The sequence below is a fragment of the Schistocerca piceifrons genome, chromosome 1 (genome assembly GCF_021461385.2).
Source record: "Schistocerca piceifrons isolate TAMUIC-IGC-003096 chromosome 1, iqSchPice1.1, whole genome shotgun sequence".
Classification (NCBI taxonomy): domain Eukaryota; kingdom Metazoa; phylum Arthropoda; class Insecta; order Orthoptera; family Acrididae; genus Schistocerca; species Schistocerca piceifrons.
In genome coordinates this window covers 1070805988-1070832364 of record NC_060138.1, presented here as the reverse complement: position 1 = coordinate 1070832364, position 26377 = coordinate 1070805988, and positions in this window count along the sequence as shown.

The window sequence follows — 26377 nt, the reverse complement described above, 5'->3', positions numbered from 1 at the left end:
AACCTCTCGTCCGTTTTAATAACCTGTTCGAGCCGGACCGATCGAGAGATAGTTTGCTCCCAATGAGCTCAGATATGAAAATCAATCTGTCGTTCAACGGGTCGTATAATGAAATAAATTGGCCTTCGTCAACGACAGGTTTAAAGTACGATATAACAAGTGGGACTCAGTAGGTAAATGAAACAACTGTAATTATACAAAATAAAATGTCAAAAGGGCAAGTGAAACTGCAGTAACTGAAATAAAGGGGAAAATGCGGCATTTGGGGAGGAGGCGAAATTTATAAAATGGTCTGGATGTAATTATTAGCACGATTTGCAGTTAGAAGTTGCGAGTGAGGGAACTGCGTCTGATCATTCATTACTAAGCTTGGGCAAATGAGCATATGTGTATTAATTACCATTACTTCGAAGTATTTCACCTTCCTTTCTCTATTGATATTACGTATGACTTCATGTTGCACCTTGTAACTGTTTCCTTCTCTAAGCAGATTGTCTGCAAAAGAAGAATCCCGCCTTTTCTTAGTCTCTACCATCTATGTGTTCGTTCAAGTGGGTCTGTGTAGCTTTACCAGACTGACATGTATAGAATTTGTCAAAATTTAAAGTGATTTTGTATGTTACGGTGTTCCCAAAGTTGAAGTGATGTCTTTACCATTGGAAAAAAGTGTTCAACAGCCTTGCGCGCGTAAAATGATATTTGATAGTTTGGATTTAAGATTTTTGCCTGCATTCAGAGAGTCTTTCTCTAAACTTGGAGCAGCACACCATTAAGATCTTGAGGTGGTGGGTCGAGCACAGGGTAAAGAAACAAAACCAACAGGCCTCTCTTTCTTATCCTTTGGTCGACCCAGTACCCACGGTTCCATACTTAACTAGTCTCCTCAAATGCCCCTTTTTTCCCCTTTATTTCGGTTACTGTATTTTCTCTTCCCCTCTTAAAATTTTACTCTATTACGTTTGTTTCATTTGCCTGTTTAGTCTCACTTGTTATCTCCGATACTAGGTGCTCGCGCTACACTGCTGACACAAGGGTACGTGAAAAGGCCACTAGCTGCAAGTTCCTACGAAGAGGCGTCTCCTACGATCAAATGCGCTGATATTGCCCACCTTGCCTCTCCTGTGCTCCATTGGCACAAAGATGGTCAGTAATATCTTTTAAAATCATCCCAGGCACGTTGAGGCGTCGCAGCTAGGGCACGATCGCCAATTTGTCTATTAAAGCTTTCTTGTATGAATGTATGTGAGCTCCAGTGTAAGCAGTCAGAATCTTATACGATCTGCAACTGCAAAGGGCGAGCTGTGTCCTGCAGACGTGCTCATGACCATATGGAGTGACTGCAGCGTGTGAAAGTAGCGAAGAGGCGCTTACAGAGTAGTTACATTCTCTGGAACTATAAAAATCTGATCTAGAAACAGCCTGAGGAACTTCATATTAGGTACATAACCTTCTGTTGTGTAAAGGAACAATATGTCAAAATCTGAAGTCAATAACTGTCATAATTTGGAAGATACAAAAAAAGTCAGTAAAAAACGTAATTATCCGACACTTAAAAAACTAAATCTATATATATATATATATATATATATATATATATGTTAATAGTTCACCAACTGTGACTATTTGACAAGATATGATAACACCTTCAGTGTTTAGATTCAAATTTGGAAAGTTCTCATTTTAGAAAACCTTTCGTAATTTTGCTGTAGTAATAACTTTAAGAATTTCAAGTAGATATTTATGTTTTGTGTTAGGGTGAGTGTGAAAGAGAGTACTTGTGTGAGTGTATGTGGGACATTCGCCAACATTAAATTTTCAGTTTGTAATTCTCCATAGGAACTTGCAAGTGTTCCAGCTTTGTATCGTGGGAACGAATCCACCAGTGGTTCCCCTACTTGTGGATGATGGATGTCCAAGCATGTTTGAATATGTAAGAGACAGCCAGAACGTTCGCGACAATGTAGTTAAATTCCAGACGTAAAGTACAGCTTAAAGTTTATTTAATTTTATTTGTTTAACAAGAGAGTTTTGAGTTGCTTATTTTAATAACGTTAATGAGCTGAGAGCAGTGGTTGGTTCTTGCTAGATTTTGGCTCGAGCCGCGCCCTGAAAGTCAGTTCTGATTGACCGTAATTCTGTACAGCCAATAAGAAGTGAGACGGTTTGCCATCTAATGCATGAGATAGAGGTGCTTGTAGAGGCAGAGAGAAGAAGGAGGTGGTGGACTAGCTTTCGAAGGAGCCGGTCACGCTGAAAGTGTCTGAACGCATTATGCGTAAATGAAGTGGTATTGTGTCTTCCGCGTTTCGGTACAGTGATAAAGTTAGCTGGGGTTTTCCATGAATTATTTGTGAAATTTTAAGAGTCGAGAGATGTTTTGTTCTGGAGAAAATCGCGTGTGAACTTTGAACTAAAAGCGTGACGGTACTTAGTAAATATTTTTTACTGAGTATTTATGGCGAGCAAAAACTTTATTTAAAGACAACCACTGAATGCCGAGTGCAAAAGTAAACAGCAGTTTATTGACTGTGTTACTGTCGTAAATTATTTCGGAATTGGATGGGAAACGTTCTGGCTGTTTGAGTGTGGCGAGGACTCTCACCAGGAACTTTACTGATTTGAACACATAAAAAAAATCCTAATGCAAGTTTAAAGGGACCTTTGAACTTAGAAATTTGAACAGCAACCCATTTTCGATTTATTCTTTAGAGTTCACAAGACAATTTTCAGCTTTTTGTACTTATAGCGGCTTCCGACGTGTAGTTATGAAATCTCAGTTTCTTCAACACTGCTTTTCTGAGATCTCTTAAGTAGCTGCAGTCAGGAGATACGCGTGCGATCTGCAGCAGTATCGAGGTAGGTCGACAATTTATGTTGCAGAACCGCCGTCGATGTGCAAAAGAGCGCATTACGTCGCAACGTGATTCGTCGAACTTTCGCCATATCGACAGGAGCGTGTCCTCTCACAAAAGAGCAGCTACATGTAATTCAGTATATTCAACTGTTCCGATACAGCTGCACGGTAAGTCACAAAAGATAAACGATAACAATTATTTCACAGCTGGACCACAACAAACACGTGCAGTAATTTAGAGTCCTTTGATCTATGTGATCTCCGCCAGCAACCAAAGCAGTTCTGCACTTCTGTTCCAAGAGCTCAAAGACTCTGCTGATGATTGCTTCAGGGACTGTTTGCCACTCATCAAGAAGCGCAGTCTCCGTCTGTGTACCAGACGTTGTGGCTACTGTCCGAGCTACAGTAACTCTTGAAGGAGGATCCTGGAGCTCTTCGCAAGGATTCAGGTCCAGGGCAATTTCTGGCCATGGCATTCAAATGCTTCGACTCCGACCTGAGGTTGAAAGTTGTCTGCTGCATTCGAAATTTCCAGAACAAAATTTTCTTTAGCTTGTATTAAATCGCAGGCCATCGCAAAAATGTTTCTGAACCGACAAAATGATCTCTCAAAGCGTCATATCAAGCGAAACACTCCTATTATTTCGAGGAACGTTCAATAACTAATGCAAGATATTTTTCTCTCGACCAATTTCGGTTGAAAAAATGGCGAATTTGTTGTGGGACATCGTGGAAAATTCCTGCTTCAGCTCCTATAGTTTCATGAATCTGCGATAACGTAATCTCCAGAATAGCATCTGTAACGGGGGTGTGTTCCAACGAGAGAGCTGTCATTCAGTTTCTTTTGGCAGAAAACTAGAGCACCGCAGATATTCATAGGCACTTGCAAAATGTCTATGTGGACCTGACAGTGACAAAAGCATGGTCCCACGTGCCGGCGGTCCCCACATAGCTGTGATTCATGCATTGTTGAGACGTGCAGACACTCTCATCCGAGGTGATCAACGGATCACAGTCAACCATCTCGCTTCTCGACTGGACGTCTCTGTTGATAGTGATGTCACACTCGATCACCAATTGGGGTAGTCATAGGAATGCACCCAATGGGTTCCTCGCCGTCTAACAAACCATAAAAAGCAACGAAGGACAACCTGTGCAGAAATGCTTGCGCATTGCGAGTTTAATCGTTACATTTTTTGTCGAACATTGTCACAGGCGACGAAACATGAATCGATCATTTGTAATAGGAAACAAAACGGCAATCGATGGAGTGGCAGCACACCACCTCTCCTCCGAAGAAAAAGTTCAAAACCGCATCCTAAGCCAGTAAAGTCATGACGACGGTCTTCTTGGACTCTGAAGGAATTATTTTATTTGATGTACTCACTCACAGTGTAACGATCATCTCTGAAGTGTATTATGCTACCCTCAGAAAACTTAAGAAACGACTTCAGCATGTTCGTCGCCGCAAAAATGCAGAAGAAATCCTTCTCCTCTTGACAAGGCAAAGCCTGACACAAGTCTCCACACCCGAGAGGAGCTAATAAAACTCCATTGGACTGTTCTTCATCCACCCTACTGCACTAATCTCGCACCTTTAGACTTCCTTTTGGCCCAATGAAGGATGCTCCCCGCAAGATGCACTACATGGATGATAGGGAAGTTATTGATGCAGCAACACGTTGGCTCCGAACACTACCAGTAGTGCGGTACCAAGTGGGCATGTAGGCCTTTGGCCCAATGATGGATGCTCCGCACAAGATGCACTACGTGGATGATAGGGAAGTTATTGATGCAGCAAGATGTTGGCTCCAACCACATATGCATGTAATCTGATTCCAAGAAGCTGGTTAGTAACTTAAAGCTGTGAAGGAATTTTCGCTGACGGTAGCGTAATGCACGAGAATAGGTCGCAATATTTTGACCTTAGACCCTCAAACCATTAAATAAATGTTATGGGCGACATAGACACACGTATGTTCGCCAATCACAATGTCGCCACTATGGTTTGGTGCTAACATTCCAAGTAAATCAGGGCCGGCCACGGTGTGCCGAACTTCGCGAGGGCAGGTATTCGGTACAGCGCGGCATTTCACTTAGCATTGCGGTGTGGCAGGTTTGGATCGGCATGATTCTGTATAGTTCGGCAGAATCGTGGTGTCAGTACGTCTGCCCCTTCACTATTTGTTCGTAGTATGAAGGATGTCCACAGGTCCAGTGGACGTTTGCACAAAAAGAGACAGTCTAGCGATCTGTTGTCATAAGGCTATTAAGCAAACCCATAAGCGACAGGTACTGCAAATTTGCTACGAAACGATATTACAATATCATACAGAAGAAATTTAAAGATTAAGTTGACAATGAAAGAGCAAAAAAATGAAATGATCGACAGACTGGGTTCTTTGTTCAGGACATCAAGAAGCACAAAGTGCTAAATTTGCAGGCATGCAGCACGTGAAGACACTGACAGTATGAATAGTAAAATTTATGAAGTCGCACGCATTATTCCACTGTCAGTTGCAGCAGTTTCCTATGAAATTGAACGAAGAGTATAGGGACCTTATACAGGGTGGTCCATTGATCGTGACCGGGCCAAATATCTCACGAAATAAGCGTCAAACGAAAAGACTACAAAGAACGAAACTTGTCTAGCTTGAAGGGGGAAATCAGATGACGCTATGGTTGGCCAGCTAGATGGCGCTGCCATAGGTCAAACGGATATCAACTGCATTTTTTTAAATGGGATCCCCCATTTTTATTACATATTCGTGTAGTACGTAAAGAAATATGAATGTTTTAGTTGGATCACATTTTTCGCTTTGTGATAGATGGCACTGTAATAGTCACAAACATATGGCTCACAATTTTAGACGAACAGTTGGTAACAGGCAGTTTTTTTTAAATTAAAATACAGAACGTAGGTACGTTTGAACATTTTATTTCGGTTGTTCCAATAATATACATGTACCTTTGTGAACTTATCATTTCCGAGAACGCATGCTGTTACAGCATGATTACCTGTAAATACCACATTAATGTAATAAATGCCCAAAATGATGCCCGTCAAACCTCAATGCATTTGGAAATACGTGAAACGACATTCCTCTCAACAGCGAGTAGTTCGCCTTCCGTAATGTTCGCACATGCATTGACAATGCACTGACGCATGTTGTCAGGCGTTGTCGGTGGATCACGATAGCAAATATCCTTCAACTTTCCCCACAGAAAGAACTCCGGGGACGTCAGACACGGTGAACATGCGGGCCATGGTATGGTGCTTCGACAACCAATCCACCTGTCATGAAATACGCTATTCAATGCCGCTTCAACCGCACGCGAGCTATGTGCCGGACATCCAATCATGTTGGAAGTACATCGCCATTCTGTCATGCAGTGAAACATCCTGTAGTAACATCGGCAGAACAGTACGTAGGAAATCAGCATACATTGCACCATTTAGATTGCCATCGATAAAATGGGGGCCAATTATCCTTCCTCCCATAATGCCGCACCATACATTAACCCGCCAAGGTCGCTGATGTTCCACTTGTCGCAGCCATCGTGGATTTTCCGTTGCCCAGTAGTGCATATTATGCTGGTTTACGTTACCGCTGTTGGTGAATGACGCTTCGTCGCCAAATAGAACGCGTGCAAAAAATCTGTCATCGTCCAGTAATTTCTCTTGTGACCAGTGGCAGAACTGTACAAGTCGTCACCATACAATTCCTGGTGCATAGAAATATGGTACGGGTACAGTCGATGTTGATGTAGCATTCTCAGCACCGACGTTTTTGAGATTCCCGATCCTCGCGCAAGTTGTCTGCTACTGATGTGCGGATTGGCCGCGACAGCAGCTAAAACACCTACTGGGGCATCATCATTTGTTGCAGGTCGTAGTTTACGTTTCACATGTGGCTGAACACTTCCTGTTTCCTTAAATAACATAACTATCCGGGGAACCGTCCGGACACTTGGATGATGTCGTCCAGGATACCGAGCAGCCCGTTGGGCATTTTGATCACAATAGCCATACATGAACACGATATCGACCTTTTCCGCAATTGGTTAACGGTCCATTTTTACACGAGTAATGTATCACGAAGCACATACCGTCCGTACTGGCGGAATGTTACGTGATACCACGTACTTATTCGTTTGTGACTACTACAGCGCCATCTATCACAAAGCGATGAAAGTGGTCCAACTAAAACATTCATACTTCTTAACGTACTACACGAATATGTAATAAAAAATGAGGGTTCCTATTTAAAAAAAACCGCTGTTGATATCCGTTTAACCTATGGCAGCGCCATCTAGCGGGCCAGCCATTGCGCCATCTGGCTTCCCCCTTCAAGCTAGACTAGTTTCGTTCTTTTTAGTTTTTTCTTTTGATGCTTATTTCATGAGATATTTGGCCCGGTCACTATCAATGGACCACCCTGTATATTACTACAAAGTACGGTGGTAAGTCAAGGAGCATGGCAGGAACCATTTTCGATTTAAAACTCGCTGTTATTCAATTTTATGAAGGGAAAGGGAGTGCAGAAATGAAAATTTTATTATACACGATTCATTCCAGACCTTGTATTTCAAGTGGACTTGAGTGCACACAGCCCACAGTAAGACAGTGCGAGGTGAGAAACAACTTCTTTCTGATTTAATGCGGATGCATTTAAAAAGCAAATCGCGTTATAGAAGACACACATTCTGACAAACATGATCGAATTTTGTAAGCTCACTTCACAAGGATAGTTTCGTAAACATTCTGAGGACACTGTCAATCTTACATCTGTTTTCGAAATCGTTTGCCGTTTCAGTTGAAGGCGCCCCTGTGCATGTGCAAATGTAACTGATGCTCTGCAAGGTAATACCCGTGTTAATGTCAACTTTTTTACGTTAAAACTGTCCAGGACGCCTACACTGGTTTCCCCAGGTAGAGCTTCCATGGCAATACGGTGAGGTTGCAGAAGTGCTACAATATTTAGATCGACATATTTGTGTAAAGGACGTCATGATATTACGGCAATTTGAGGGCGAAAATAGATGAAATCGTCTCCGTCTCTCCATATTCCTACAGTATGTACCAGATGAAAATTATATTGTGTCTTCAGCGCAGACTAATGACCCCTTGTTTGGTCCCTTTACTTCCCAAACAATCAGTCCTCAGCGCAAAATAATTAAATAATATAGAAAATTTGTTTTGTTTGTGATCTGTGTTATTGAGAAACGTGAAATATAGAACCAGTCGCATACAGAGCGACGGCACTGCCATTCAAAAGCGATGTATTCGCAGTTTCCCCCTCTACCCTGTCCAAGCGCTCAGTGTGGCGTTTCGGTGGGAGAAATGTGCAGTGAGGCTGACCGCTAAGGCCCGCAAGCCGAAATCTTGGCCACCCCTGAAGTAAATGACAGACTGATTTACATTTCTTTTTAGGTTCTATACTAAGTCACGACTCGCCTGAGGCTGAATCAAAATGTTTCTTCACGATTATCTTCCGCCACTGCGATATCGTGTTAAGGTGTGTATATCGTGGGCCTACTTGCATGGAGATCACCTTCACGAAGATAGCTATTGCCAGTTTAACATTCTGCATCCTCTTACTGTGTATTTAGCTCCCTAATCCGTTCGGCTGTTAACGAGCAGTAACGATCGTTTCTGGCTATAGAGATTACCGAAGTCCCTTGTCATTATATTCTTGAGTTGAGGTAGATGTCGCAATGGTGAGCACACTGGACTTATATTTTGGAGGAGCGGGGTTGAAATCTCCATCCAACCATTATGATTTTTCCATGTTTGACCTTACATCGATAACGGTGAATGCTGGGATGCTCCCTTGAAACAGAACAGGGCCAGTTGCCTTCCCATGGTTGTATAATTCGAGCTTATGCTCTCCCCTATAATCCTTCCCTTGACATTCTTGAAATACCACCCGTTTTGAGAAACCAAATCGACGGGTGTGAAACTGAAATTTGGGACAATCCAGTAGCGGTGGTTCCCGACCTATGATTCTATGAATGGCTTGCCATGCCAGTGGTTCCAGTAAATGACCATGCTGTGACATTTGACACAGTTAATTTCAGTGGAAGAAACATCCACGACTTTAGGACCTCCAGTGGTTGCCCAAAGTTCCACGTACCAGTTGTGTCCCTGACGTGTATTGGTAAGCGAAACGGCTTTCGTTCCCTGATGGCTCAGTTGAAGAGTGCTATTATTTTTGCCAGTGCTTTGTTAATCCAATTATCGACAAGTTACGGGGTGATTCAGGTTCCACTTTAAATCGTATAAGACCACCTTCCCCAATAGCTGTGTGCGTAAATCAGTTCAAAGGAGGTAGGAGGGCGGCATACAACTTGCAATAGGACCATGCCTAATAAAGCACTGCTGTTTTCAGACCAACCTTCGTGCTGGTGACAGCGTTACGTTTAAAGTGAAGGTGATCTGTTGTTTCACACAATGTCCAGGACCTGATACCTTTCCGGATCGTGTGAGAATATGTATACTCTACAAAACAAAGTGCAGTCTCGCCGTTGAAGCCGCTAAGCTTGATACTAGAGGACGCACCGAAGAATTCAAGTGCGAAGTGCTGCGCTCGTTAAGTGATAATAGGAACTCAGAAAATTTGTTGAGGGGTACCTGCGACACTTGTTACTGACATTAATAGCTGACCGTCAGAAGAAGGAAAGAGAGTGGAAAAAAACAGTAGCAACAAAACGATGGGACGCGTTTTCGAAGCGGTAAAGTACTGTAACGCTTGTATGCTTACGGCGTAGGGGTAAGGAATGATTCGACATAGAAATCACCGGAAGAGTTAGTCGAAAGCGGCATCCGGTCACGGAAATGGCCGGCTATGCCGACAAGCGACAATCCCGCGGCGCGGCGGTTTCCTGAGGAAAGTGCAAGAACATACCAAACTTGATGCGGAAGTAAATGTAAACAATAACGGGGATGAATGACAATACAGCACGGTACAGTCATATGTTGCAATTGTAACGTTTTGTTAATAATCTTGAGTTTTGTAACTGAATATTTAATCAATGGACATGTCATAACTGGCACTTACAAGAAGACGGCACGACCGTGGGGTGCGGGATTTGTCCGAAATTTTGTGTGATGAAAGAGGACACTTAACACCTCACGTGGTTAAAATATTAGGACGCACTACTCGGAAAATCCCGGGAAAAATCGTTATAAAGTTTCTTAGGTGCCGTATGAGTATAAAATGTTAGTCTACTGCTGAGCCGCCGTCTGGCCTACATGGTTAGCACTCGGACCCTTATGCCAGAGGTCTCGGGCTCGATTCCACCTCCGGCACTTTTTTTTTCCTTCTGTTGCTTACAAAATTGCAGCGCATTGTTACAGGAGAATCGTAAAATTAATTCCCGGGAAGATAGTATAAAAATTCATTCTATAACTCACAATCGATTATCGTCACCAATATTCCGAGACGTGATTCAATATGCCTAGTTTGCCTCAAAATTATCAGAAACTCCAAACATTTTCGTAAATGTTAATAGGGCATGTTTTTGTACAGATTTATTGCAAACGCCCTGTGATTCTAAAAAAATACGCTTTTAAATGTTGCGCAAGATGTCGCAAAAATTATTGCTTTGTTTGTTTTTACGATGATTACCACTGCGGTTCTTGTTTATAATTATTATATGTATAAAAACTGAATGTTTCCCAATCGACTTTGTTATTCTGATTAAAAACCCAATGTTTCTCCTCATATAATTTACAATGAAAAATGGAAAAGCCACCGCCATGAATTGTGCTGTTGGTCAAAAAGAAAATAATTTTTATTCAATAATGTAACTAATCTGTTAAAGATAATGTAGGTTTGGGAAAATTTCTGAATAATTGGTGAAATAACAAAAGAAAATGAAACAGAAGAAAAAAAAGTATCGGAGAAGGAATCGAACGCGAGACCTTTGACGTAAGAGTCCGAGCCCTAAACATCTAGGCCAGACGGCGGCTTGGCTATAGACTAACGTTTTATACTCATAAGGCACCTAAGAATCTTTGGATCGATTTTTCCCGGGATTTTCCGGGTAGTGCGTCCTAATATTATAACCACGTGAGGTGTTAGGGATCCTCTTTCACCACACAAAATTTCGGACAAATCCCCGACCCCAAGGTCGTGCCGTCTCCTTGTTAGTTAACATCCTCCACCCTGTGTGAGGCAGTACTAATTATCGCGAGGATCTTGTAAACGAAGTGGTGAATGAAGTTTTAGTATCCCCTCCATAGCGGAAAACGAAACGAGCTTAATTTAATGTTCTACGAGGCGTATACGCTCTCTGATTTAGAGTTTCTGTTCTTTCAGTACTGCTCTCGTATCTTCCAAACTCCTTAGTTATTCTATATAAATTTCTGAAGAGCTTGTCATTCAGTGAAGTACCAAAGAGAGCAAAGAAAGGGGGAAAAGATTACTTTTCCAGTGATATTCCGTCTTAAAGGCATCAAAATAAATGTAAATGTCGTGTGACTAGGGCTTCCCACCGGGTACACCGTTCGCCAGGTGCAAGTCTGCCGATTTGACGCCACTTTGGCGACTTTCGCGTCGATGGGGATGGAATGATGATGATTAGGACAACACAACACCCAATCCTTTAGCGGAAAAAATCTCCGATCCAGTCGGGAATCGAACCCGGGCCCTTGGGATTGACAGTCTGACCACTTCCCCTGGACTAATTATTTAGTGTCTAGTAGTGTTATAGTTGCAACAGTATCGCATCGCGCATGATTGATATCTCCATCTGTCTCATTTTTGGAACTGAACACGCCTCTGCGTTCACAATTCTCTTTGTCGGGTAATACTGATTGGTGACTTCATTGGCTTTGATTTTCATTGCGCACATTTTCTCATTTTCGGTGCTCATTGTGTTGTCTACTAAGTTGCTGGTTTGACAAGCTGGCGACAGCAGGATATAAGAGCAACTTGTTTCGGAATACAGTTGTTGCAAACGAATATGGTACAGCTTGGGAGAGAAGTCAAAGGACTGGTGAAGATGCCAATTCGGCGACTTCATAGTTTTGGAGAAAATGTCCGGCAAGAGTTGCACTTTCCTTTTCATTAGGCCCATGCCCGGTGTTAGCCCCGACGGCCATTATCTAGCGGTACATATCAGGCGTCCTGTGAGGGCACGGGACGATTGTGCAGCTACACAGACCTTGCAGCAATGGAATGACTTTGTCGAACTGGGCATGCTAAAATAGTGTTACTGTTTACATCAGATTTCAGTTAGATATAGAGAACAGTTGCGGTAGACAGCAATGAAACTGGTTGTAATGCAATAGTAGTAATAGATATTATAGCTGTGGTGAAAGAAGTAGTGTTTACTAATGGTGGAAATAACTATGATAGTGGCGAGTAGGGTTACGTATGTTAGTTACTGCACATAAGTTGTAAGATGGCAAGAACTATGCCCCTTACATGAAGTCATTAAAGATCACCTAACTCACGTTGAGCGAACAGTAGGGCTGAACAGAAATGACTGACAAGGCACAATGCATCTTGTAGAAGGTATAGTATGGACATATTGGAATAATTAATGTTGGGTGATGGTTTAAAGTAATTCACGCGACATGAAAAACTTTGTGGAAACGCGTCGATTTACTGGAGGTTAGTTTAGCCCAGGGAAGTATACAGAGTTGACTGCAGCGCGCGGCTGGGGAGCAGCAAAGGGAAGTGACAATAGGCAGCTTAGGGCGGCTCAAACTCTTGAGACAGCTGTAACGTGATGTGGCCTCCAGCCGCTTTAAGATGAGTGACAGTGAGTTGGTTGTTGACCCCAACTTCATGCTGGTGGACCGGGAAACAGACGGAGAACTTGTACGCCTGTTGATAAATGTCTGTTGTCACGTTTTCTGTGAAACATGTGACTAAGCCGCACAAGCTGCGGTGGAGTGGTCAACAGAGGTCAAAATATGCGTGTTTGTGACTATAGCAATTTCACGCTGAATTCATGGTCCGCAGAGCCTGAAGTAAATCAGGTGAAGAGCGACAGCATGAAATACGCTTGCCTCTGATGGGAATGTAGGACCAAGGAATTTGAAGTACTCTCCTGGGAGTCAGAATTCCGGAAAACTTGGTGTTTGTGCATACGCTAACCTTGATGGGTGGCCTGGGGGGAGCTAAATAGAAGAAGTTGAGAGGAAGGGAAATTTTGTGGGAATTTGTTCACTTCCCAGAGCAGGCACTGGTCGGCACTGGGAAGTGATGCATAATTAACGCGACTTGCACTGCAAGTGATTTTGCTGGAGGGGAAACCGAGGCAAAGAGCAGACTGGCAGAAGTCTCGGTAGGGGTCTTCCGTTCCCAGCTTGCATAGAGTGCGGACGTGGCGTTCTTTACTCAGTTTGCATGAGAAAGAGTGAGCATCTCTGCAGTTTAGGACTTAGCAAATGGGACGATTGAGCTTGCAAATAGAAAGTTTTGGTTCAGCTATGTACTGAGCAAGATAGCTAGGAGTGAATAGACGAGCACAGCCTTGCAGCACCATGAGGTCGGCGGACGTCCACACAACGATGCTGCTCTGCCACGCTGTATTCGGTGATATTGCGCCCACTCCGGCCACTGATTAATTTGTTGGATCACATCGGTAAAGTTTCCACGAGGGTTTCATGGGCCGTGTACTGTAGAATTCTTCTCGCACTTTGCATTACACCTGGGTCAGTCGATAGGAATTACTTTTGAGTTATCGAGCATTACTCCACACAAACGCAATTTATTACCACTGCCTTGTAGGAGAGTCATGTAATGTGATGATTGAAGGTCGTGAGTTAAAATAAATTTGTGATAATCGACTGCATCTGTTTTCAATCAAGTAGTTGAAATCCCAAGTCACTTTCTTAATTAATTTTATGTTCAACATTTGCATCTGGTGTTCAATAGCTGCATATAAAATCAATGTGCACCCTTTTTTAATTAAAAGTGATCAATTCTGAATCAATTAATGTCAACACTGCCACCGCAGTTCAATCAGGAGTCATAGGGCCTTATTACTTTCTTTGCGTTATCCGATATTGCGGCAGTTTTGCACTCTCTGTTGATCTGTTAGTCAATTAGCTGGGGTGAACACATGTCAAAACCAGATAAGTGACGGTTGGGGTGTTACAAAGTAATTTCAATAGTTGTTGCTGTATAGAAAATAGTAGTAGTGCAAGTGAGTACGAATACAATGATTAAAGGTAACAGGCTACAATTCAAGAAAAAAGTAAATGATAGTTCATATCTGATGTGTACTAATTATGGTGCTTAGAAACTCTCTAATTCAGGAAGTATGTTTCCTGACAATTGCGAAGAAAGTATTCTGGATGAAGAGACGAAGTTAAGCCAGTAACAAGGAATGACGCCATTGGTTGAAATGTAGTTATATTTTGAGGAATATACGGCCCGAATTGTGGCTACATAATATCTGAAGCTACATCACTGTACCTGTGCGCTAAAGAAACTAAATGATTGTAATATTAAACAATCGTTGGCATGTAAGACTTCTTCGATGTTATTCATTGAACATAGAAGGCATAGATTTTCCTTGGCAACGTCTGTCTCTTGTATACGATGCCATCGATAATGTGTGACATACCATGACTGATATTAGGTGTAAGGTGTAAGATTGGTGGTTGTGTTAACCAAGTGTTCCAGTACAAATTAAAAGGTATGGGACTTCAATATCCAATCTATCTTAGAGGTTTTGGCCTTATCTTTCTTCCACCTTTGTAGGTATGAAAAAAAGCCAGCTTGCAATGTGTTTCGAACTTCACGTTGGAGCTGCGGGCACTTTACACGTGGAATGGCATGTCAGTTCACATGCCAGAGAAGTGTTTGGACCGAAGCCACTGGTGCGTTGTGGTGTTCAAATGAAGCTACGAGTGAAGAATAGTAGACTTGAACTTCGTATGAAAAATAAAACTGTATTTGTTAAAGAAGTACAGTCTCCAACTTCATGATCAGAGGACGCGCGAAGCATCAAGAAAACGAAATAGGATTCTCCAAATAGCAATATCCAATCACAGCTTTCAGGTAGGTCGGATATATTTGTTACCTTAGACAGCCACAGGCTATCTGCAGAGTAGTAAATTGAAATAAACAACGACGAACCCTATTTAATGTAACTTCCATATAGTAAAACTGCCTCAATGATTTTAATTAGTGGAAACGTAGAATTTGGAATCTTCATTTCACTTTTAAGATGTTCGTACCATTTATTTATGAAATGTAACAACACTGAAGAATTTCCCACATACTTTTTGTAACTCAGGTTTACTACTGCTTTCTAATTAACTGGTAGAGCGAGATACAATCACATATAAGCACACAGCACTCACAGACGTACACTCTCCAACATATTTTGAGTAGCTAAATAGTCACTAAGTGCCGCAAAACTAAACTAGACTAAACTCCGCCCCAACAGGTAATGAAGGTCCAACGGTACTGACCGGCAGCCATGTCATCCTCAGCCCACAGGCGTCGCTGGATGCGGATATGAAGGAGTATGTGGTCAGCACACCGCTCTCCCGGCAGTATGTCATTTACGAGACCAGAGCCGCTACTTCTCAATCAAGTAGCTCCTCATCCATCAGAGTGTTAGCCCAGACCGACAACGCTTAACTTCGGTGATCTGACAGGAACCGGTGTTACTACAGCGGCAAGGCCGTTGACACTAAGTGCCGCAAAGTTAAACACAACTGGATGAGAAGTTCGATAAATAAGTAGAATGAGACCTAGTGAAAATAAATAAGGACAATCTTTATCCACAAATTAAATTAGTGCAATTCAGATGCGAAACTCGCAGTAACCTAGTTAGGAACAAAAAGGTAGCACTCTTTTCAATTTTGAAAAAAATGACCGATTGATAGAAAGGATATATTGAAGAAATACATGGAGATGATGACTGAAGTGTTTATACATGAGGAGAACAGGAAAATAAGTTCACAGTACCGCCAATACTAGGTCAGAATTCAATAATGCTTTCAATAACATGCACAACATCGAAGCGACATTGGGGTGTTTGAAACTATGGTTGTGAAGCTTGGACTGTACTAGAACCGGCATCGGAAAAAAATGCAGTAATAGAAATGTGCAATGTAGATGGATGGAACTAAAAAAATGCATTGGAATTAAATCCAGTCAGCAAGAAGCATTAGAAGTAAACGAAAAAAAAATGACGCAGATTAACACTGTTAAAAGGAAAATTTTAATTATTTGGACACCTGATGCGACAAAACTAATATATGACGAATATTTGCTGACGAAAACTTGTGGGAAGGAAGTCAAGAGGCAGCACAGAATACTGACACTATTAACATTGATCAGTGGAATGAAGTGTAACTGCTGCAACCAAACAGTAAGTGATGGTGAGAAAAGGAGAGAGAGAGAGAGAGAGAGAGAGAGAGAGAGAGAGAGAGAGAGAGAGAGAGAGAGAGATAGATAGATAGATAGAGAGAGAGAGAGATGAATAAGAACATCAGGAAGGTGCCGCTTTCAGTGAATAACAGTGACACATGGGTAAGGTCTGACGGATATAAGTGCAGATATTTTTACATGGTGTACTTTAATACCCGCACGTCAGTGTTTCGGTTATTTTTCTCTGCATCATACAGTCTTTGCACAAACACGTCATATGACTTACTATCTGATGTTTCCGGATGGCCGGGTTCCCGGGTTCGATTCCCGGCGGGGTCAAGGATTTTCTCTACCTCGTGATGACTGGGTGTTGTGTGATGCCCATACGTTAGTTAGGTTTAGCCGGCCGCGGTGGCCGTGCGGTTCTAGGCGCTTCAGTCCGGAACCGCGGGACTGCTACGGTCGCAGGTTCGAATCCTGCCTCGGGCATGGATGTGTGTGATGTCCTTAGGTTAGTTAGGTTTAAGTAGTTCTAAGTTCTAGGGGACTGATGACCTAAGATGTTAAGTCCCATAGTGCTCAGAGCCATTTGAACCATTTTTATTCCGGATGGTCGTAACTACATCACTAAGTTGTCTATACCTGTCTGTACCAGAGTTTTGCCTCCACATGTCACACTTCAATACTTGAGCTGCTGTCCAGGGGATATCAAGCATTAATGGCTTGCTCTTGCCACGTGAGGTACTAACCAACTTAAAAACATACTACTTCTAATAGATAAAATTATTATTCTATAAATAACGTAAATACTGATGTAATGTTGTTTAGTACACCGTACTCAATCACCAATTGAAATGTTGTTGTTGTTGTGGTCTCCTGTCCTGAGACTGGTTTGATGCAGCTCTCCATGCTGCTCTATCCTGTGCAAGCTGCTTCATCTCCCAGTACGTACTGCAGCCTACATCCTACTGAATCTGCTTAGTGTACTCATCTCGATTTTTACCCTCCACGCTGCCCACCAATACTAAATTGGTGATCCCTTGATGCCTCAGAACCAACCGATCCCTTCTTCTAGTGAAGTTGTGCTAGAAACTTCTCTTCTCCCCAATTCCATACACTACGTCCTCATTCGTTATGTGATCTACTCATCTAATGTTCAGCATTCTTCTGTAGCACCACATTTCGAAAGCTTCTATTCTCTTCTTGTCCGAACTATTTATAGTCCATGTTTCACTTCCATACATGGCTAAACTCCATACAAATACTTTCAGAAACGACTTTCTGACACTTAAATCTATACTCGATGTTAACAAATTTCTCTTCTTCAGAAACGCTTTCCTTGCCATTGCCAGTCTACATTTTATACCCTCTCAGCTTCGACCATCATCAGTTATTTTGCTCCCCAAATAGCAAAACTCATTTACTACTTTAATTGTCTCATTTCCTAATCTAATTCCCTCAGCACCACCCGAGTTAACTCGACTACATTCCATTATCCTCGTTTTGCTTTTGTTGATGTTCATTTTATATCCTCCTTTCAAGACACTGTCCAATCCGTTCAACTGCTCTCCAAGTCCTTTGCTGTCTGACAGAATTACTATGCCATCGGCGAATCTTAAAGTTTTTATTTCTTCTCCATGGATTTTAATACCGACTACGAATTTTTCTTTTGTTTCCTTTATTGCTTGCTCAATATACAGATTGAATAACATCGGGGAGAGGCTACAACCCTGTCTCACTACCTTCCCAACCACTGCTTCCCTTTCATGTTCCTCGACTCTTATAACTGCCATCTGGTTTCTGTACAAATTGTAAACAGCCTTTCGCTCCCTGTATTTTACCCCTGCCACCTTTAGAATTTGAAAGCGAGTATTCCAGTCAACAATGTCAAAAGGTTTATCTATAAGTCTACAAGTGCTAGAAACGTAGGTTTACCTTTTCTTAATCTAGCTTCTAAGATAACCAATTGAAATATCTTCATTTATACCCTGTAAGTATGTTTACGTAAGTGCACATGTAAAAGGAATAGTCTTACCTCACTTATAAGTTGTGACAGATGGCATCCTATAGCTCCAACCAAAGTTTTCAGGATTTTCCATTTTGTGGTAACTGCACGCCCCTTTTCAAATATTTCCGCATTATCACACTCCCATTTGTTTGGAATATGGCTGGAAAGATCAGAGAGTTTATAGCGGCCCATTTTAGCAGTGAGTGATATGATAGAAAAGACCTGCTGGGACAGTAGTGGCAACGAATTGTTTTCCCACTCGAGTCCTTCAGCATCAGGCGAGGTCACTACGATAATTTTCTATATTCTGTGGATGTACCACGTCGCGTTTGAGGATGCCGACTACCGATTCTGTCAGCAGGCCCGCGGAAAGCTAACAAGAGGCACTGTGGCTTAGGAGCGATTTACAAACAGCAGCGTGCGATGCTTGCGCACCGCCGGCCGCGCGCTCTGCTCTGAATGCGGCGGCGGCCGCCCCGGCTGCTATGCTGACGTCACGCCTTCCGCAGAACGGAGGCGGCGCCGAGTGTGGAGAGCACAGTCCAAATAAACCCCGGCAGTGGCGCGCGCCGCGTCCGCCGGATTCACGGGAAGCACTGGCGCCTGACGTCTGAGAAGCCCTCTACCCGGTAGCGCGCCTGTCCAGTGTCTAAGACCTCAAGGATTCTGCGGTTCACGCTCCACAGAGCTTTTTTACGATCTTTTTAACAGAAAACAGGGCCAGAGCTTATTCATTGCATGCGAGGCAGGGGCTGAAACTCTGCACTAAAGTAAATTTTCTCACATTCCAGTTGTACACACGCAAGAGGCACCGCAGCCCTTTTAATTGCACCTACGAAAGAAACCGAGGCGTGTGATTCCATACCCTGTAGGGCACTACATAGTCTCTTTGTTTTGAAACCTTATTTGAAAGGATTATTTTGGTTGTTGCATTTGGTTACTCTTCCTAATGTGTGCTGTTCCAGCCGATAGTACTCTAAGGGTTGTTTCATACGTATCAGGAAAGTCTTCCTCTTCAGTCTTCAACTTTTCCAATACGGCTGTTACTGTTAGAAAATGGCTTTCCACACAGAAGGTTGTCGATTTTCCTTCTTATGACTTCCTGCGTAAATTCTTCCTATGCAAACATCTGTCAACTGCCAGAACTCTGGTGCTCCGTCGCAACTGTGCAGCCTCGTCGAAAAAAAGTCACAAGTGTCTTTCGATCTACATCAGTACCTACTTACTTACTCCGCAAGCGAAGCATAACAGAAGGTACCGTGTATCATTAGTACTCATTCCCTTTCCTATTCTGCTGGCCGGCCGAAGTGGCCGAGTGGTTCTAGGCGCTACAGTCTGGAACCGCGCGACCGCCTCGGCCGCAGGCTCGAATCCTGGCTCGGGCATGGATGTGTGTGATGTCCTTAGGTTAGTTAGGTTTAAGTAGTTCTAAGTTCTAGGGGACTGATGACCTCAGACGTTAAGTCCCATAGTGCTTAGAGCCTATTCTGCTCACAAATGGGGAAACGATGGTTCAAATGGTTCAAATGGCTCTGAGCACTATGGGACTTAACATCTGTGGTCATCAGTCCCCTAGAACTTAGAACTACTTAAACCTAACTAACCTAAGGACACCACACACATCCATGCCCGAGGCAGGATTCGAACCTGCGACCGTAGCGGTCACGCGGTTCCTGACTGAAGCGCCTAGAACCGCACGGCCACACCGGCCGGCTAAATGGGGAAACGGGCGAGGTAGAAACTACTGTCTATACGCTTCCGTACCAGCCCTAATTTCTCTTATTTTAGGTGTTTAAGGTATTTCTCATTTATTATTCTGTCTGAGCTACAAACTTATTTAATTTGATCACGTGTTTCGATCGCTCTGGATCATGTTTATATCTAAGTAATTGCATCAGCAACCCATCTTGTCTACACAGAACAACATATCACAGTGCTCTGATAAGACGGGTTGCTGATGTAATTACTTAGATCTGAAGATGATCCACAGCGACTGAAACATGTACTCGAATTAAAAAAGTGTGCAACTGAGACTTACCAATAATTGAGAATTATCTTAAATATCTACTCGTATACAGCTGCTGAATTCTCTCAAGACGATTAGGTCGACTGTAGTTCTCTTATGTTGTCTTTGTGGTCCTTAAGCGAAATCTAAGCGGTGATGCAGTCATTATGCAGTCCGGTATAAATACAGATTCTCTAAATTGTAGCAGTAGTGTTTCGCGAAAAGAACGTCGTCCTTCCTTCAGGGATTCCCATTTGAATTCACGAAGCATCTCCGTAAAACTCACGTGTTGGTAGAATCTACCGATAACAAATATAGCAGCACGCCAGACAGCTGCTTTTGTCCTACCCAGTGGGGATCCCATGCACACGAGCAGTATTCAAGAACAGGTCGCATCCATTTTCTATACGACGTCTGTATTAGAAAAAAATGGCTCTCAGCACTATGGGACTCAACTGCTGAGGTCATTAGTCCCCTAGAACTTAGAACTAGTTAAACCTAACTAACCTAAGGACATCACAAACATCCATGCCCGAGGCAGGATTCGAACCTGCGACCGTAGCGGTCTTGCGGTTCCAGACTGCAGCGCCTTTAACCGCACGGCCACTTCGGCCGGCTGTCTGTATTAGAGATCAGCTACATTTTCCTAGAATGCTTCCAATAAACCGAAGTCGGGCGTTTACCTTCCCAACTACCTACCTTCGAGATCGCTTTGCAGCGTGACACCTAGATGATTAATCGATGTGACTAAATACTGTATTGGAATATTACAGAATTGTTTTTCCTACTCATCTGCATTAACTTCCTTTTTCCTCTGTTTAGAGCAAGTTGTCAATCATCACATCAAACGGAAATTCTAACTAACAAGGCGACCCTCCATACTGTGAATCACTGATTTTGATGCGCTTCAAATATGTTGTAGAGGCACCTACCCTGAGTACCTGGCTATCCGGTTTTTTAGCGACGGGCCTTGGTTTTTGAGAAAATCGATTTTGAAGTTCATTGCGCGCTTTATATACCCGTAACAATACATATAATCCGAGCAAGTGAATATATCTTTATAATTTCGCACACCTTACACTGTTTGTCTTCTTCTTCTTAAGTTGCCAATCCTAAGATTGATTTGCAGCAGCTCTCCATTCAGTGCGATTGTCGGCCAGCCTCTTCAATTCCGTGAAACTTCCGCATCCTAGGTCCTGCATTATCTGGCTTATGTACTTTCATCTAGGTCTGCCTCTTGCCCTTTTGCCCTCCACAGGGCCTTCCGTTATAGTGTGGAGAAGACTTTCATGTCTCAGAATGTGTCCCATCCATATATCTCTCCTCTTCTTGACCGTCTTCCAAAGAACTGGAACTTCCTCCGCTCTCTGCAGGACTTCTTCATTTGTCATCCTGGCCGTCCATGGAATTTTTAACATCCTTCGCAGATACCACATTTCGAATCCTTCAATCCTTCTTCTTTCGTCCTCTCCAAGTGTCCAGGTTTCGCTGCCGTAGAGAAGCACACTCCCAACAAAGGTCTTTATTAACCGCTTCCTTAACGACAGACTTATCATATTTGATGTGAGGAGTCCTTTCCTTTTATAGAATGCAATCTTTGCCTGATTTATTCTACTTATTACATCTTTCCTACTACGACCATCTGATGTTATTCTGCTTCCCAAGTAGACAAAGCCTTGTATTTCTTTCAGCTTCTCTCCATTCAGCCTTATATTCGTAACTGCTTGATTATTTTGTTTCCTTGCAACTAAGATTTTTGTTTTTGACTTATTAATTTTCATGTTGTACCGTGTAGCAAGAGTGTTTTCCATTTCCTCCAACACTACTTGTAATTCTTCCTCATTTTCCGCTAGGACAGCAATGTCATCCGCAAAACGCAGCATATCAACTATTTTTCCCTGGATCCTGATTCCATTAGCTTGTCCTAACTTTTCTCTGACCTCGTCCATTGCTTTCTGTATGTACATATTAAAGAGGACAGGGGAGAGTGCACATCCCTGTCTCACACCCTGTTTAATTTTTGCTTGTTGTTGATGTTCCCCACATCTCACTATTGCCACCTCTTCTTTGTATATGTTCCATATCGTTCTCCTGTCCTTGTACTTAGCTCCAGTTTCCCTCAATATCTGGAATAGTTTTTTCCATCCAACCTTATCAAAGGCCTTTTCGAGGCCAACAAATGCTATGTAGGTGTCCTTTCCTTTTTCCATTCTTTTTTCTATTATGAGCCTTAGGGCCATAATGGCTTCTCGCGTACCTCTCCCTCTTCTAAAGCCAAACTGGTCTTCTGTGAGCATGCATTCCACGTTCCCTTCAATTCTTCTGAGGAGGATGGTCGTCAAAATTTTTGATGCATGTGATGTTAGGCTGAGGGTTCTGTATTGTGCACACGATTTTGCTGGCATTTTCTTTGGTAATGGAACAATAATACACTTTTTGAAGTCCTCAGGCAGCTCTCCAGTATCATATATTTGGCAGATTAATTTATACAATTTACCTTTTATTTCTGTTCCAGCTGCTTTGATGATTTCTGCAGGCAATGAGTCAATTCCTGGTGCTTTTCCGTGCTTAAGTGCCTGTAGTGCCTGATCAAATTCAGACCTTAGTATGCTGTCTCCTAGTTCATCTTTATCTACTTCGTCCTCACTTTCAATCATGTCATCTTGTACGTTGCCTCCATATAATTTCTCTAGGTATTCCTTCCACGTAAGTGCTATATCTTCATGATTATACACCATCTTATTATCCACTGTTTGTCTATATTCTTTGAAATAAAATTGAAATATTTGGTCGATTTTGAATTTAAAAAAGTACACGAGTAGGATTCGAACATGGCACCTCCAGCGCATGAACGTTTACCGCTTTTTTTTCATTTTGTTCGTTCTTGACCGTTGTGTTTGGTCGTTGCGGACGTCACTTGACATCCGGTCAAGTTCGTTTGTTGATCCTTCCACTCAGTTTCTTTTATTACAGAGGCCAGCCAGCTCTCTGACCGAACACGCTTTTTTTTCTGTTTCCGTTCGTTGCATCTGATCGGGGCGGACGTCGTAAGACACCGTTTTAAGATCGTTGTTGATCTATGAACTCAGTTTTTTTTATTACAGAGGGCGGCGAACCCTTTGACCAAGCACGCTGAGCTAGCGTGCCGGCTATCACGCTGAGCTACCGTGCCGGCGTCCGCTGCGCTACACTGACTTGCTCGGAATGTGTGTAAAGTTACGGGTATAAAAAGTGAGCAATGAACTTCAAAATCGATTTTCTCAAAAACCAGGGCCCGTCGCTAAAAAACCGGATAGCCAGGTACTCAGGATAAGTGCCTCTACAACATAATTGAAGCGCATCGAAATCCATGACTTACAGTATGGAGGGTCCCCTTGTATCCTCCTATAGTCGCTCAACGGCGATAACTGCATCTACATCTACATGGATATTCTAAAAATCACATTTAAGTGCCTGCAGAAACGAGCACCTATATCTTTCTGTGTGAGCTCTGATTTCCCTTATTTATTATGATGATCGTTTCTCCCTATGTAGGTCAGCAACAACAAAATATTTTCACATTCTCTTGGAGAAATTAGTGATCGAAATTTTGTGATAAGATTCCGCCGCAAAGACTAACGCCTTTGTTTTAATGATGTCCACCTCAAGTCCTGTATCGTTTCAGTGACACTCTCTCCCCTATTTCGCGGTAATACAAACCGTGCTGCCCTTCTTTGAACTTTCTCGAACTATACTCAAGAATACGTAGTACCAATGTTATATACAACGCCTGTGTTAGAGATGAGGTACATTGTTTTTCGTAGAATACTCACAATCAACCGGAGACGAGCGTTCACCTTCCCAAATACCTGCCTTCCATATAGCTTCGCAACGTGACTGTACTGTCTGGTAAGGGTCACACACCGAGCAGCAGTTCTCAAAAGAGGACGGACAAGCGTCGTGTAGGCAGTGTCTTTAGTAGATCTGTTACATTTTCTAAGTGGCCTGCCAACAAAATGCAGTCGTTGGTTAGCCTTTCCTAGAACATTTTCTATGTGTTCCTTCCAATTTAAGTTTTTTGTAATTGTAATTCCTGGGTATTTAGTTGGATCTACGATCTTTAGATTTGACTGATTTATTGCGTTATTGAAATTTAACGGATTTCTTTTAGCACTCATGTGGATGACCTCACAATTTTCGTTATTTAGGATCAATTGTCAATTTTCGGATCACACAGACATCTTTTCTAAATAGTTTTGCAAATTTGTTTTGATCTTCTGATGACTGCTAGTCGATAAATGACAGCATCATCTGCAAAAACCTAAGACAGCTGCTCAGATTGCCCGCTAAATCGTTTATATAGATAAGGAACAAATGGTTCAAATGGCTCTGAGCACTATGGGACTCAACTTCTGAGGTCATTAGTCCTCTAGAACTTAGAACTAGTTAAACCTAACTAACCTAAGGACACCACACACAACCATGCCCGAAGCAGGATTCGAACCTGCGACCGTAGCGGTCTCGCGGTTCCAGACTGCAGCGCCGAGAACCGCACGGCCACTTCGGCCGGCGATAAGGAACAGCAAAGATCCTATAACACTACCTTGGGGAACGCCAGAAATCACTTCTGTGTTACTCGATGACTTTCCGTCAGATACTACAAACTATGACCTCTCTGACAATAAATCATAAATCGAGTTACTTAACTGAGACGATATTCCATAAGCACGCAGTTTCACTACAAGCCACTTGTGTGGTACAGTGTCATAAGCCTTCTGGAAACCTAGAATTATGGAATAAATTTGAAATCCCTTGTCAATAGCACTCAACACTTCGTGCGAATAAAGAGCTAGTTGTGTTTCACAAGAACGATGTTTTCTAAATCCGTGTTGACTGTGTGTCAATAGACCTTTTCCTTGGAGATAATGCGTAATGTTCAAATACAATTTATGTTTGAAACACTCGATGCATATCGCTTTTAATGATATGGACCTGTAATTTAGTGGGATACTCCTACGGCCTTTCTTGAGTATTGGTGGATCTGTCCAACATCCCAGTCTTTGGGTACGCATCTTTGATTGAGCGAACGGCTGTGTATGACAAGTATGGAGCTATTCTATTGGCATATTGTGTAAGGAATCTGGTATACTGTCTGGATCGGAAGACTTCGTTTTGTTAAGTGATTTAAGTTGCTTCACTACTCCGAGGGTATCTGGTTTTATGTTACTCATGTTTGCAGCTGTTCTTGTGTCGAATTCTGGAATATTTACTTCGTCTTCTTCGGTGGAGCAGTAAATCTGCTTTGGCAGTACTGCCATCAATAGCATTTCCATTGCTATCGCGCAGAGAGGACAATAATTGTGTCTTGCTGCTAGTATACTTCACATACGACCAGAATCTCTTTGGATTTTCTGTCAGGTTTCGAGACAAAGTTTCGTTATGGAAACTATTATAAGCACTGAGGGCCGCGCTAAATACTTTCCCGTATCTTACAGCGTCATCAGTAAACACTTGCTGACTGCTTCTCACCCAACCCGTCATATTATTTATGTGTACAGAGAATAAGGGCGGTCCTGGGGCATTCTTGACGATACCCCTGTGTCTGATGAACACTCGTCCTGGACGGCTTACTGAGTTCTATTGCTTTAAGAACTTCTCGAGTCACTCACATATCTGAAGCTATTCCATATGATTAGTTGGACCTTCGTTAACAGTCTGCAAGGGGGCACTTTGTCAAACGCTTTCCGGAAATCTAGGCGCATGGAATCCGCCTGTTGCCCTTCACCCGTGGTTCGCAGAATATCGTGTGAGAAAAGAGCTAGCTGAGTTTCTCACGGACGATAAGTGGAAGGCATGCCTGCAAACTTTAGTGGACACAAACTGATCCTGTCTACTGCCACTCTGAATTAATCGATTTTGGTGAAATTTGTTACAGCGTACTGACACACTTCAAGGTGGAAGGTCTGTCGCCCACCTATACCGGGAAAAAAAATCGCTAACAGATGCCTTGTGGAAGAAATATTCACATCCAGAACATGGCCGGCAATTAGAGACGAAGTGGTGGCGTAAACTTCCTGATTATCAGACCAATCCTGCAAGCGTTTTGCCTTGGCTTCCCTGCACTACCTATTTACTTCATCCCTAACTCACTACTATGTTAGCAAATGCCCTTAGACGCCGGC